Below are 16418 nucleotides of genomic sequence, written 5' to 3' on the forward strand. Positions count from 1 at the left end.
GAACAGTTCGACTCGAACACCGCTCATCTCTAATCAGGAGGCAGACTCAGATGGTCTCAGGCCCAGTATGGATTCAACAAGATTGTAGAAGGTTGAGAAAGGGTACAGTATCACCAGATACCAGGTACATATAGCATAGTTTACACATTAAAAATCTATGTGTATATATCAGGAGGCAGACTCAGACGTCTCAGGCCCAGTATGGATTCGACAAGATTGTAGAAAGTTGAGAAAGGGTACAGTATCACCGGATAACAGTTACATATAGCATAGTTTAAACATTAAAAATCTCTGTGTATATTTCCGGAGTCCGACAAAGATACTCACAGCCTCAGTATGGATTAGACAAGAATCTAAAAAGTAGAAAAAGGGTAATGTATTCGAAGCGTACACCAGTATACACTGTTGGGGTATTTTTAAATCTTCGTATATATTTCAGTCTCAGTAAGACAGTCCAGACTCTCCGCAAGAGGAAACAAGATGGATACAAGTACAGACGGAAAGTCGAGTGATTGCAGAAATTTTGGAATTACTAATCACGGGAAAAACTCCCGGGAGAATTCTCAGAGGCGATGTTGACCCTCAATTACTTTGTCTGTGGAGACAGCGAAAACAGTTCTTTGTGAAGAAAGGGTTGCTGCATCGCAGTACTGTGGATCCCATAACCATTACTCATCTCCATCAAATTGTGATCGCAGGGAGAGATGTAGACATGGTCCTAACTGCCTATCATGATCTGTCAGGTAACTTTGGAGTGCAAAAGACAGAAGCCACAGGCCGTAGGCGATTCTATTGGATTGGCATGTGAGGACACATTTAAAAATATGAGCAGGAATCTCACACGTCTGTGAGTAGGAAAACTGTGAAAGCTGATGATAAACCACCACTGCATCTCATTGTGAGTCGACGTCCATAGCAAATGGAAGCCATTGATCATCTGAAGATAGAGCCCAGCAGGACAGGGCATAGCTACGTCTTAACCATCATCTATCAGTTCACCAAATATGTAGTGGCAGTTCCAGTGAAGGATTTAACAGCCCAGACTACACAGCGGTGGAGCAGGGAGAGGTAAGTATTGCAAGTGCTGGGGCCCTAAGCAAGCAGGGGGGCCCACTCGTGGGCGGCGGTACTGGCACAGGGCCCCTCATAGTACACCGGTGTGTCTGATGGCGGGTGTGCACCTCCACCATCAGAAACACTTGATTGTACTATGAGAGACCCTGTGCCAGTGCCGTTGCCCAAGAGTAGGCCCACCCACCTGTCCAGGGCAACGGCACTCACACGGGTGCGCGCGACAGGTGGTGACCCCAGCCCTGGGGGGGAGGCAGCCCAGTTAGGGAGGTTGAAAAAATGGCATATGTTGATGTTGGACATTCAGCAGCTGCAAATGGAGGAATTGGAGAAGTCCGAGGAAGAGGAGGACAAAAGCGAGCCATTTTTCTGGCAACCTATGTGTCAGCAGGGGAAGGTGGGACAAAATCCTTTGAAACCCATGCATGGTTTATTTTAATGAAGGTTAGATCATCACCATTTTGGGTCGACAGATGGGTCCTTTTTTCTGTCAGGATTGATCCAGCAGCACTGAAGACTCTTTCGGATAGCACACTAGCAGCAGGGCAAGCGAGCTTCTGTAAGGCATATTGTGCCAATTCAGGCTAGTTGTCCAGTTTACAGGCCCAATAGTCAAAGGGGAATGACCTGTGAGAAAGAACATCGATATGGGAGGAGAAGTAGTTTGTAACCATAGTTAACAACTGCTGTCTCCTGTCACTTTCAATCGATGCAGTATTACCAGTTGTGTGAGCGGTACTTGAAAAATCAGTCCACAACATGGTCATGAAACCCCTGTCGCCAATGCCACTTCTGATGTGTGCACCACGAACACCTCTTCCATGTTGCCCCTACGGCTCATGGGAGAACCATCACCGCTGTTGTGTGCTGGGAATGCCTCAAACAAACTGTTTACCAGAGTTGCTTGTTTGTTAGCCAATATTAGCTCTAGGTTCTCCTGTGGCATGATATTTTGGAATTTGCCTTTATAGCGTGGATCCAGGATGCTGGCCAACCAGTAGTCGCCATCGTTCATCATTTTGGCAATGCGGGGGTCCCTTTTTAGGATGTGCAAGGCATAATCACACATGTGGGCCAATGTTCCAGGTGTCAATGATGCACTGCAAGTGCTGGGTGGAGGAGCACTTTCTGGCAAATCCACATCCCTCCAGTCACGCACAAACCCTGTACCAGACCTTGCCACGCCAACATTTTCACTTGCCCCCTGAGAAGCATCCTCCTCCCCTAAATAATCATCCCCATCATCCTCCTCCTCCTCTTCCACTTCTTCCTCCACCTCGTCCAGGAGAGTTCCCTGAGCAGACAATGGCTGACTGTCATCAAGGCTTCCCTCCTCCTCTTCCTCCTCAGCTGCAGACGCCTGCACCTTAATGTGCGTAAAAGTTTGCATGAGCAGACGCATAAGTGAGATGCTCATGCTTATGATGGCGTCGTCTGCGCTTACCAGCCGTGTGCATTCCTCAAAACACTGAAGGACTTTACAGAGGTCTTTCAGCTTTGAGCACTGCACACCAGACTACTCCATATCTGCCCTCAAACTGCCTGCCCGTGTATCCTCTCACAAATGCATTACAGCCTGCCTCTATTCGCACAGCCTCTCAACCATGTGCAGGGTGGATTTCAACCTTGTTGCAACGTCGATAATTAGGTGGAGCTTGGGAAGGTGCAGCAATCGCTGCAGCTTCTGCATACGACTGGAGTGTACGGGCGACCGGCGGATGTGCGAACACAGTCTTCGCACCTTATGGAGCAGGGCTGTTAACTCCGGATAATTATTGAGGAAGCACTGCACCACCAGGTTCAAAGTGTGAACCAGGCAAGGTATGTGTCTGAGTTTTGAAAGGGCTATGGCTGCCACAAAATTCCGGCCGTTATCACTAACTACCTTGCCTTCCTCAAGATGTAGACTGCCCAGCCATGACTCAGTTTGTCGCTGCAAGTAGTCGGCCAGTACCTCCACGGTGTGTCTGTTGTCGCCCAAATACATAATCTTCAACACAGCCTGCTGACGCTTACCACTACCTGTTCGATAGTGGGACACCTCCAGTGCAAAACTGGCAGCTGCGGATGGAGTGCTCATGCGACTGTGCTCTGTGGATGAGCTTTCACTTCTGGAAGAGGAGGAACGACTACAGCCAACTGTTTCCTATACCGTGGGTTAGGCAGCACTGTCCCACCACCGCTGTCCCCTGTGGACCCTGCATCCACCACATTAACCCAGTGCACAGTGATGGACACGTAATGGCCCTGGCCATGCCTACTGGACCATGCATCTGTTATGAGGTGCACCTTCCCACTTACTGATTGCTCGAGTGCATGGACAATGCGGTCTTTCACATGCAGGTGGAGGGTTGTGATGGCTTTTCGAGAAAAGAAGTGCCGACTGGGTAGGTCATAGCGTGGTACTGCGTAGGCCATGAGCTTGCGGAAAGCTTCGCTTTCAACCAACCAGTAGGGCATCATCTCTAACGAGATTAGTTTGTCAATGTGGGCATTTAAACACAGTGTACGCAGATGAGAGGATGAGTACTTTCTTGTCCTACTCAGAGTCTCTGCTAGGGTGCATATGGTGGAACTAGCGGTGGACATGGCCGACAGAGAGGGTTGGTGATGGTGATGGTGTTGGTGGTCTTGCTGATGGCCTAGATTCAGTCTTTCGTAGCAAGAACATTGTGATTCCCTGACTGCTTTGGCCTTGCGATGACACCTCAACATTTGCTGCTGGTGGTGTGCTTACCAGTGGGCTTACAGTGGGGGAAGTGATGTATTGCTGACTACCTTCATTCGGAGCAGGTGCACATGTGGTTCGTGAGGTTTGGTAGTCCGTCCATGCTTGCAAGTGCACGGTGGTTACATGTCTAAGCATGCAACTGGTATTCAAATTTCTCAGATTTTTCCCTCGGCTAAAGGTCTTTGCACACTTCTTACAGATAACCTTTGCCTGATCATTAGGATTTTGTTCATAAAAGTGCCACACTGCACTCTTCCTACTATGGAAGACATTTTGAGGCCTTGCACGCTGTGCTAATTTGACCGTCTGACCAAGCTGTCCTGCAACTCTTTTGGTTTTTGTAACCCGTTTTTGGATTGCTACGGGCCTGCCAGATAACAGCTGTTGCGATGTCGATGCCTGCTGCGGATCCTCCTCCTCCTCTTCTGAGCTATTGGCAGCGGCACCCTCTTCCCCCAATGGATGACAATCTGAGTCAACAACTGGGTCATCCATCACCTCCTCTTCAATTTCATGTGCACCTTCCTCTGTGTCACTGTGTAAGGTGGTATAGTATGCGGGAAGGGGCACCTGAGCTTCATCAGGGTCAGATTCTGGCTCAGTACACTGCGAGGACAATGTAGTGCTCTGAGTGAATGTACAAGCTGTAAAATCTAGCAGTGGCTGTGCATTAGTGCACTCCATGTCAGATTCATCTTGGACTGGGGAATTCACAATTTGACTTGATAACCCAGGCATGGTATGTGAAAAGAGCTCCATGGAGTAACCTGTAGTGTGGCCTGCCGCATCCTTCACTTTTGGTAGGGGGTGAAGGACACAAGGAAAGGTGTTGATCCTGACCAGGAGCCTCCACTGACGACTCAGTGCTTTTAATTTTTGAAACTTCAGAAGAGGAGGCGATAGAGCTGGAGGCTGTGTCAGCAATCTAAGCCAAAACTTGTTCCTGAAGCTCCGGCTTTAAAAGCGGTTTACCTACTCCCAGAAAAGGGAGCCTTCGAGGCCTTGTGTAGCCAGACGATGACGCAGGCTCAACACCTCCTGCCTTAGGTGCTATTGTGCATTTGCCACTACCAGCAGATGCACCACCACCACCATCAGTACCAGCTGGCAACCCCCGCCCACGATCACGGCCTCTTCCATCATACTTCCTCATTTTTGGGAAAACGTACCCAAAATACCACCAGCTATATGGTACTGTAAAACAAGGTACAAGGTGTATATAGTATTGTAGAGAATTTGAATCTCCCAAGAGATTTTAGGAGGCTGAACTATTATCTCAGGCCCACTATAGAATACACCTCAATTTAACAGGCTGAAATTGGCTGGTGTATGACAAAGTACAAGGTGTATATAGTATTGGGGAGAATTTGAATCTCCCTAGAGATTTTAGGATGCTGACAATGATGCTCTCAGTCCAAGTATGGACGCAGGCAGCCTAATAAGCAGGACTGCTGCACACAAAAGTGTGGAAAAATGAATGCTTGGTAACTGTGCAGAAAAGAGGAAGAAAAGTATTTTTGCTTTTAAAAAAGCAGTTTGCACAGCAGTGTGCAAACAGCAATGCAGCTATCAGGGAGCCTTATAAGGCAGCCTAATAACCAACAGAGCTGATGCACAAAAATATAGCCCCCCGTCACTGCACACAAAGTGTTGTGTTGTACGGTGAAAATCGCTAACAGTAGAAGCAGTTTTTTTGTTCTTCCCTGCCTAACACTCTCCCTTATTCAGAATCAGCAGCAGCAACCTCTCCCTCCCTATGCTAAGATCGGCAGAAGTAAGATGGCGGTCGGCGTTCACGCCCTTTTATAGCCCCTGTGACGTCACACAAAGCAAGCCAATCACTTGCATGCCCTTCTCAAAGATGGTCGTGACCGCTGCCCATGTCATCGCGTTGCCCACAGTGTGCGTCCTCCATCATTGGCTGAAAAAAGGCGCTGGAAGCATCATTTGAAACGCGACTTTGGTGCTCTGGTCACCTACCTCATGGCCGACCTCACACTATGGTTTAGCGAAAGTCGGCGACTTATGAATTTGACCGACCCGTTTCGCTCAACTCTACTTATGGGCATTGCCTGGAATACCAATTTTTAAATTAAAATGGGTGCAACCATAGTTCTCGTGCACAATACATTCACATGTTGAACGTTGAGTTGATTCCTGCCATGTGTCGCCAACCAGCCATGAAGCAGTTCCAAGATGTTTAAGTATGCCAGACCGAGTTTTATGGTGCCACCACAAGACCCGCTTCACCACCAAGAGACCAATCATCTTCTTGGAAGCAAGGGATGTGTGAAAGAGGCCTAACACAAACTTGGAAAAGCAGTTGTGAATAGCAAGATCTTCAATATCACCTAATATCAGCTCCAGCCATCACATTAAGGGTGAGGTAATTAATTGTTAGGCCAAATATAGCGGGGTAATTTTCAAGTGGATAATTTTGTGCAGAGCCCAAATGATGGTCTAAATATCCAAATGGTCATTGGCAGAAAAAAAGACATCTAACTTCAATCCTTGCCTGGAGTAAGGTTTCTAGCAAAGTTTTCAATTTTTTTTAATAAAAATTTGAATAAAATGGTTAAAAGTAAATATAAAGAGCATTTCTGATTTTGCTCCAAATTCCTGAACTTCATGCATCAGTTTGAAGAATTTGGCACAAAAACATCATCGAATACAACAAAAAAAAGAAAACAAGGAAAAGTGAATCAAGAAATCGCAAATGTTGAATCGGTCCCTGTTTCGGTCTCGCTCATTTCAGTAAAATGTGCTCAGGTGCAACAATAATAACTACTAACAGCAATGTCCATAGGAAGAGAACTCCGCTACCAGCATTGCTAGGTTGCACACATGAACAATTAAATGACCATACGCCAAGCTGGAGTAACAAAATGAAAAAACTCTTCTATGATGGTGCTCAATATTTTCTGATATATATATAAAAATAATTCAATAGTTGAAATGCTGACAGTGGCACTCCCTAGTGTGAAGATATACTGTATGCTTCTGCTTATTTTCACTGCAGCAAAAACAAATAACAGTAGCGGGGAGGGGGAGCGGTGTGAAAAGGCGAAGGATGTTTCTTGCGCTCCTGCACTTTTATGAACTTCACTTTTAGAGGAAGCTGCCTATGTCACCTTTCATACACATTAGCGCAGCGCACTACTCCCACTCACTTGCTACTGTTACTCATTTTTGCCGTAACGAAAATAAAGAGGAGCCAATATTCTTATACTGGTGAGTTCCACTGTCTCTCTTTCTACTGTACTGTACTGCAGGAATTAAGCACAGTCATAGATAGACCATTATTTTTAATCTTTAAAGATTCCATAATAACAGGGTCTGTACCACAGGACTGGCGTATAGCAAATGTGGTGCCAATATTCAAAAAGGGGACAAAAACTGAACTTGGAAATTATAGGCCAGTAAGTTTAACCTCAACTGTGGGTAAAATCCTGGAGGGTTTTCTAAGAGATACTATACTGGAGTATCTGGAGAAGAATAACCTTATGACCCAATATCAACATGGGTTTGCAAGGGACCGTTCCTGTCAGACTAATCTGATAAGCTTTTATGAAGAGGTAAGTTCCGGACTGGACCAAGGGAATGCAGTGGACGTGGTGTACATGGATTTTTCAAAAGCTTTTGATACGGTGCCACACAAAAGGTTGATACATAAAATGAGAACAATGGGGATAGGGGAAAATATGTGTAGGTGGGTTAAGAGCTGGCTCAGGGATAGGAAACAAAGGGTGGTTATTAATGGAGCACACTCGGACTTGGTCACGGTTAGCAGTGGGGTACCACAGGGGTCAGTTTTGGGCCCGCTTCTTTTTAACATATTTATTAATGACCTTGTAGGGGGCATAGAGAGTAGAATTTCAATATTTGCAGATGACACTAAACTCTGCAGGGTGGGGGCGTGGCCTGGACTCTGAGCATGTAGGAGGCAAGAGCTCTAAGCTCCCACAGTCACACACTAAAGCAACAAAAAAGCATGCAAAGGGTTAACAAAAACAACCCATACTGGACCCTATTCTATTTCTGAAACTCTGGTGCACATTCTGAGCCTAAAACGAGGACCCTGGTCCAAAGGAGACCGAAGATATGAACTTTTAAAAGTTTGGGACAGTAGTGGTGTAGGAGAAACAGAGGGACATCACCCTCCCACCATTTGCCTTCCTAGAAGTGACTGGAGTGCTACTGTGGGCTGTATATAAGCCAGGACTGATCTGGAGGCTCATCGCCAGTAATAAGGACAATAAGGACTTTATTTGGAATCCTCCCGGTAAGGCACAACTTGATTCTAACTGCCTGCAATGTTTTTGCTTGTGGGGTGTAGAGGATAATGCCACTGCTGCGGCGGAGGGATACGGAACTATGCACAATCTCCCCTCTGGATTTCTGACTGAGTGCCGCCGAAATCAGGAAGTTTCATGGCCAGGGTGAGGAGAGCGGGGGCAGAGGAGCTGATCTGGACCCTTTCTGGACTGACACACCGAGGATATAAGCAGAGGACACCAGCGGGGATTACTTTCTTGTCACAGAGCAGAGAGGCGGAGGGATACCACTGGACCCATTGAACAGACATCAGAACGGCTAAGAACAGCGTTCCACAGCCACATTGAGGACCGGACAGGGGGCGACAAGCACAGGGGGAGCCTCTGAAGACAGCAGAGGTGAGGCACATCCGAGTTTGGGCCACTAGATCCGGCTGCTGATTAGTGCTCACAGCCACAATAGACTTCAATGGGAAGTAGATCCAACCGCTCCCAGCTTCCAGCCTGTCAGCACTGAGCAGACCTGACATCACAGGCCCTGCAGCGTTCAGTCAGCGGTCTCCCCTGTGACAGGCACAGATACTCCCACGAACTGTACAACACAGCAAAGACCTAACAACATGGGTACCGGGGAAAGGACACAAGCATCTGGAGGCACTCTTTATCCCCATATAGCATCCCAAGGGATTGTTCACTGGCTGCTTTCAGCATATGAGCGGCAAAGACATACAATATAACAGAGTCTGCAGTTCATAGCTGGTGGTCCCGGTGCCTGGTATCCATCTGACCAGTGAATTATAACAGAAGATTACCTTTATTTCAACTGAGGATCAGAGATACAGTGGGCTGCTGATATTGATACTGCAGAATTGTGTGACTTTACTCGCGCTCACTAAGGGTCTCTCAGTTAACTCCTTTGGGAAACTTGCTTTATGACCATTTTCTTAACTTGTTTGAATAATTTAAAGGGGTCATAGATCTGATGTCTGGGAAGGGTTTGTGGCAAAGCAAGATGCAGTCAGGTAGGGGCAGAGCTTCCAATAGCCCACACAGGGTCACGAGGCACAATTTTGGGGCACACTCTAAATCATACAACGATATCTCTAATTTGTTAAGCCCAATAAAATCTAGGTCAACCCTGAAAGGAGACGAGCCAAAAATGCCTTATCTAAAAAAATCTCAGAACCCTGCATCTGTCAAAGTTGCAAAAGGGGATCAGGTACTAATAGCTCATTGACCAAAACCCTATCTAAAACACAACCTGAAACGCCTCAAAATAATAAAAATTTAGGTGGCAACATTAAACCCCCCCCTCCAATTGAGACTCTTACGGAGGAAATGGACACTTCCAAATCAAACAAAAGGAAGGGACCAGGCGATCAGGGAAAGACTGGGAGTCTCTCATCTGAGGACTCCGACAGTGTCTCAGCTGACTATACTCCAAACACAAGCCCTGAAAAGCAGAAGCCTAGGAGGGATAACGGAGGTCCATTCCCTTCGTTTGGGGTTCCTCCTCCATCCATTAACCTGGGGGAATACAAGGGGTCCCACAAACAAGCCACTGAAGGATTCATGGCGGATCTCTTCCAGTCCTTCAGTGATGCCCTAAAAATAGGGTTTGAGACTCAGGCCAAGGCCCTACAGGAAACTTCCAGAAATCTTAGCCAAAAGGTTGAGAAATATGAGGTAAAGATGGTACAGGCGGAGAGGGATATAGTTTACCTCTCAAAGGAGAATTCACTCCTCAAAAAGGAGGCTATTTCCCTTAAAAACAAATTGACGGATCTGGAAGACCGAAGCAGGAGAAATAACTTAAAGATACGAGGTATCCCTGAGTCGGTCTCCCAGGCAGATCTCTCGGATTACACCAAAAATTTGTTTAAAAAATTATCGCCAAAATTGACAGAATTAGAAGTCAATATCGATCGTATACACCGCCTCCCACGTCCCAAAGGGGTCCCACAGGAAAAGCCCAGGGACACTATCCTCAGGGTCCATTTCTTTGAAACCAAGTAGAAGGTTTTAAAATCTTTGCGAGAGAGAGGTTCACCCCCTGAGCCTTATAAGGATCTTAAGATTTTCCAAGACTTTTCCAAGGAGACTATGGACGCAAGAAGCTCCTTCAGAGATCTGACCTCTAAACTTAGGGAACTTAGAGTGTCATATAGATGGGGTTTCCCTACCAAGCTTTTAGTCTGGTATAAAGATAAACACTACCCCATCTATACTCCACACGAGGGTGAGAGGTTTCTTAAATTCCTGATGGATGAGCCATCCTTTAGAGATAGGGATTAGGATTGACCTTTGTCTTATGTTTGAATTTATTAGGGGGTCACTATTATTTCCTTTTCCTGAACATGAATATTAGTACCCGTAATTACAGTTTATCGTTGTCACTGTGGGAACTTGCCACTTAATTTTTTTCTCGTTTTTCCCCCGATCAAAGGTGAGACACCAACCAGTTTGGAGTCCTCCAGGAGAACTCTCAAGTTCTTAATTTTTTTTTTTCTGTATTTCATTGTTCTATTTGTTTCCCTTTCTTGTTTTGATATTGCATTCTAACGATGAAAATGTTATCGTACAATGTTAGGGGGCTCAACAGTCTGAATAAGAGGTATGCGGTATGGAAGGAGATCAACCAAACCCGGGCAGAATTGGTATGCCTTCAGGAGGTTAAACTGGCCTCCGATCGACACCCTGTCTTCCAGCACAAGAACTTCCCACACATGTACAAGTCACTTTCTACAAAGAAAAAGGCTGGGGTCATCACATTGGTAGGTGGCACCGTTCCTTTTCAGCTCATCAAAGAGATACCAGACTCCTTGGGCAGGTTTCATATACTCATATGTTTACTCCATGAAAGGCCATGCACAATAGTGAATGTATACGCACCCAACAAGGGACACATTCGCTTCTTGAACAAGCTTATCAAAAAAATTGACAAAGTTAAAACAGGCGAACTCATCTTATTGGGCGACTTTAATATTGTCCCAGATAGCAGCATTGACTCATCCTCTTTAGTTCGCCACAAGGTCCCAGCTTTAAAAGACTGGTTAATTCAAAATGAGCTTTATGATGCTTTCCGCTGCTTGAATACATCGTCACGTGAGTATTCCCACTTTTCAGATGTACATAAGACAGCTTCCAGGATAGATCTTCTACTTACTAACATATTCACTCTGTCCAATATTAAGGACATTCGCTTCATGCAGAAGTCCATCTCGGATCATACCCCGGTTCTCATTGACTTCCTTGTGGGTCCTCCCCCTGACAAACCATTCCGCTGGAAGCTTAACTCAGCTTTGCTATATATACCAGATTACAAACAAGAGATAGAAAACGCTCTCTTAAACTACTTCAAGGAAAACGTACCTGGTGAAGTAGATCAGTTCACAGTCTGGAACGCCCATAAAGCGGTCCTGAGGGGGTGTCTTATGCAAATTCTTTCTAAACATAAGAAGAGAAATAGGGAAAATATTTCAAACCTACAGGCCCAAATTAATGATCTAGAGAAAAAACAAACAAACTTAAAAGTTCCTTCCCAGACCGTCCAGGCTGAGATTCTGAGACTTAGACAGAGTTTGAGATCTGAAATCTACCAGGAATATGATGCAGTCATCAAAGCATCTAGGTACAAATCGTATGCATCTCTTAACAAGCCTACCAGGTTTATGATGAGGAAATTAAAAAGAGAAAGAATTAAAAGGAGAATAAACAAGATAGTATCTCCCTCGGGTGACCCCAAAACTCACCCTAGGGACATTGTCAACTCGTTTGCAGAATTCTTTAAAAATCTCTATAACCTGAAAGATGACCCCCAAACACCGGTGGTTAACTCGAATTTTGTAGATTCTTTTCTACATAGTATTGATCTACCAAGAGTCGATGAGCTGGACTTGAGTTATGTCAATAGCCCCTTTACAGAGAGAGAAATTGCTGACGTTATCAAGAAACTGCAGTCCCAAAAATCACCAGGGCCGGATGGCTTCTCTGGAGACTACTATAAATCATTTTTCAAAAGTTCTGGCTCCACAGCTGGCTTCCGTCTTTGATCTGGCGTCCTCTCGGGGTTCCTTCCCAAAGGAGATGTTAGAGGCAACAATTATCATGATTCCAAAGGAGGGGGGACCCCGAGAGGATACAGAGCTATAGGCCAATATCGCTCATAAATAGCGATATTAAAATCTACTCAAAGATCATTGTAAACCGATTAAAAAACATCCTTCCACGTCTGTTGGTGGATGATCAAATAGGCTTTACAGAGGGCCGCCAGGCCTCAGACGGAACTAGAAGGGTGTTGAATCTGATAAATTTAGCGACCAACCTGAGAACCCAAACTGCTTTTCTGGCACTGGACGCCGAGAAGGCGTTTGATAGGCTAAACTGGCTTTACTTAAAAGCAACTCTCACTAGATTTGGCTTTGATGAGAAGTTTCTATCAACAGTCTTCGCCTTGTACTCGGGTTCGAGTGCCAGGATTTATGCAAACAATTTCCTCTCTGACCCGTTCGACATTACCAATGGCACGAGACAGGGGTGCCCCCTGTCCCCCCTTCTATTTGTGCTTGCCATAGAGCCCCTAGCTGAAAAAATAAGAATAAACAATGATATTAAAGGCTTTGAACTGCCATCACGAAATTTTAAAATTGGATTATTCGCAGATGATCTATTCCTCACGCCACTGGATCCTGCAAACTCCATTAAAGCCCTTTCAGTTGAACTAGAAAAATTCTCTAGAGCATCTTATTTTAAGATAAACCCAAACAAATCAAAATTTATAACTCTAAACATGAAACAATCTGAAATTAGCGAAATAAAGGCCCAAACCCAGTTCATTTGGGAGGAGAAAGAGATTGTCTATCTAGGGATTAGAATAGCTGGATCAATCCAAGCCACAGTTAGGGGCAATTTAGACAGCATTATAAAGACTATTACAGGCGATCTATCCTTTTTGGCTCAGCTAGAGACTTCCATCTTTGGGAAGATTCTGGCAGTCAAAACTTTTATCCTTCCCAAAATTTTATACATATTTAGGACTTTACCAGTTAGCTTTCCGCGCCAAACCATTGATAGAGCTCAAGAGCTCATCCGACTATTTATTTGGAAAGGTAAAAAAGCAAGAATATCTGCAGACTTGATGTACAAAAATAAAAAACATGGGGGCGCAGGACTGCCCAACATATACGCTTATTATCAGGCCTCGCTCATCAAACAGAGCTGGCACTGGTTTACTGAAAACATGACACATCCAGCTTGGTATGGCTTGGAGAGAGATGCTAGTGATAGAGGTTTTATTCAAAAGCTTTTCTTTCACTTCCTTCTGCAAAAGCCCAGTGCGAACTCATCTCATCCTATATTCCGGCCGATAATCTCAGCCTGGAGGGATCTCATTAAGCCGACTAAAAATATCAAAAAAGCAGAGCAAATCTTAAAGTTGCCTTTATCTTCATTGGCACTGATGGATGATCTCCCGATACCGGAGGTTTGGGGGAAATCTGGAATTAAAAGGGTGGGGGATGTTTTTAGTGGAGTGGAGTTCCTGAAATTCGGTGAGATCAGGGTTAAATATAATTCACCGTCATCTGAGCTAGTCTTTTACACCATGTTGAAAGACAGAATTTGGAAATTCATAAAAGGGAAGACTTTGAATTATGAAATGCTATCTTCACTACTGTGCAACCCTAAAAATAAAAACCTCTGGTGTCTGCGTAATTTGTATAGATCTGTTGTCAAAGACCTAACGAGCCTCAAAAACATATACATGAAGAGATGGGAGTCCGATTTTGGTGCTGATATCCGTCTCGAGAACTGGAACGATGCCATCAAAAACACTTACAATTCCAACATATCAATGGGTCTTCATGAGAGTTATTTCAAATTGTTAAATAGATGGTACTATACCCCGACGAGGTTATCGCATTTTAGCACAGAGCTATCTTCCTTGTGCTGGAGAGATTGTGGAAACCAAGGGAACCTCTACCATATTTTCTGGGGTTGTTCAAAAATCAAAAACCTCTGGCTTCAAGTCACACAGCACATTAACCTCATTGCTAAGGACTTCACAATTACACCCGAAAGAGCACTTCTTTCTTTAGACATGGAACAATTTGATGATTCGGTAAGACACATTATCATACACATCCTCTTAGTGACCAAGACCATGTTAGCACAATGGTGGAAGAAAGCAGAGGTTCCCAAGTTTTCAGACACACTTGACAAGATAGGCCAACACAGCGATTTAGAACGCAGATTTGCGATTAACAACAATCACATTCATAAATACTCAAAAAAATGGAAGACCTGGAACAACAAATTTCATATCAACTAGACTTAACAAGAGGCACTATATTTTGAAGTTTAAACCTGGGCACTTTAGTACTGGGATGCTGTATCTCCTTCCAAGAATGTTACCCCATAATAAGGATTGTCGATTTTTTTTTTCTTTTATGTTGTTATTCGATATATGTTATTCTATGCCTGTTTGTGGGTTCTCTAGTTTTTAAATTTTTTTTCCGTACCTCTACAAGGTTGTTTATTCCCCACTCCCTTCCCTCCCTTCCTACCTTCCTTTCCCTACCCTGTTTATTTAAAAAAAACAATAAAATTATTTGAAAATAAACTCTGCAGGGTAATCAATACAGAGGAGGACAATTTTATATTACAGGAGGATTTATGTAAACTAGAAGCTTGGGCTGATAAATGGCAAATGAGCTTTAATGGGGATAAATGTAAGGTCATGCACTTTGGTAGAACGAACAAGATGTATAATTATGTGCTTAATTGTAAAACACTGGGCAAAACAGTCACTGAAAAAGACCTGGGTGTATGGGTGGACGACAAACTCACATTTAGCGGCCAGTGTCAGGCAGCTGCTGCAAAGGCAAATAAAATAATGGGATGCATTAAAAGAGGCATAGATGCTCATGAGGAGAACATAATTTTACCTCTATATAAGTCACTAGTGCGACCACACTTAGAATACTGTGTACAGTTCTGGTCTCCGGTGTATAAGAATGACATAGCTGAACTGGAGCGGGTGCAGAGAAGAGCGACCAAGGTTATTAGGGAACTAGGGGGTCTGCAATACCAAGACAGGTTATTACACTTGGGGTTATTTAGTTTGGAGAATCGAAGGCTTAGGGGTGATCTTATTACAATGTATAAATATATGCGGGGACAATACCAAGACCTTTCTAATGATCTTTTTACTCTTAGACCTGTGACGGGGACAAGGGGGCATCCTCTACGTCTGGAGGAAAGAAGGTTTAAGCATACTCACAGATGCGGATTCTTTACTGTAAGAGCAGTGAGACTGTGGAACTCTCTGCCATATGATGTTGTAATGAGTGATTCCCTACTAAAATTTAAGAAGGGACTGGAGGCCTTTCTTGAAAGGTATAATATTACAGGGTATATACACTAGTTTCCTTAATATTGCATTGATCCAGGGAGCTAGTCTGATTGCCGTATGTGGAGTCGGGAAGGAATTTTTTTCCCCAATGTGAAGCTTACTGTTTGCCACATGGGTTTTTTTTGCCTTCCTCTGGATCAACATGTTAGGGCAAGTTAGGATAGGATATGGGTTGAACTAGATGGACTTAAAGTCTCCCTTCAACCTTAATAACTATGTTACTATGTTACTATTTCCTTATTTTTTGTAAGGCAGCGTATGCAGAGCTTAATCCCTTTAGACCTGAAAGTGGTTTGCATGTTAATGACCACTGTCACTTTATGAGGTAATAACTCATGGATCCTGGTGATTCTCAGATTGTTTTTTGTGACATATTGTACTTCATGATAGTCATAAAATTTCTTTGCTATGACTTGTGTTTATTTTTTTAAAAAAACAGAAATTTGGCAAAAATTTTGAAAAATTTAGCAATTTTCAAACTTTGAATTTTCATGCCCTTAAATCATAGAGATATGTCACATAGAAGTATTAATAAATAACATTTTCCACATGTCTAATTTACATCAGCACAATTTTGGAACCAACATTTTTTTTTGTTTGGAATTAAAAGGGTTAAAAGTTGACCAGCGAGTTTTCATTTTTCCAACAAAATTTACAAAACCATTTTTTTAGGCACTACATCACATTTGAATTCACTTTGAGGGGTCTATATGGCAGAAAAAGCGACCCTATTATAAAAAGTGCACCCCTCAAGGTACTCAAACCCACATTCAAGAAGTTTATTAACTCCTCAGGTGCTTCACAGGAATTTTTGGATTGTGTAAAAAAAAAAAAAAAAGGAACATTTAACTTTTTTTCACAAAAATTTGCTTCAGATCCAAATTTTGACTGTATATATATGAAGACCACTTTTTGAGTGCATGGCAGAGCT

At 43.9% G+C, this 16418-nt stretch overlaps 1 long non-coding RNA gene across 1 annotated transcript in view; it reads right to left on the reverse strand.

The window, feature by feature from the left end:
- The window catches only part of LOC141094935 (uncharacterized), a 422796-nt gene extending 411150 nt beyond the window's left edge, over positions 1-11646 (reverse strand). The window contains exon 1 of the long non-coding RNA XR_012233208.1: positions 11449-11646. This is a non-coding gene — a long non-coding RNA (uncharacterized lncRNA). The remainder of the gene's footprint in view (positions 1-11448) is intronic.
- Between the last annotated feature and the right edge of the window lie 4772 nt (positions 11647-16418).

Source organism: Dendrobates tinctorius, unplaced genomic scaffold, assembly GCF_039654945.1.
Source record: "Dendrobates tinctorius isolate UK_male_01 unplaced genomic scaffold, ASM3965494v1 ptg000065l, whole genome shotgun sequence".
Lineage (NCBI taxonomy): Eukaryota > Metazoa > Chordata > Amphibia > Anura > Dendrobatidae > Dendrobates > Dendrobates tinctorius.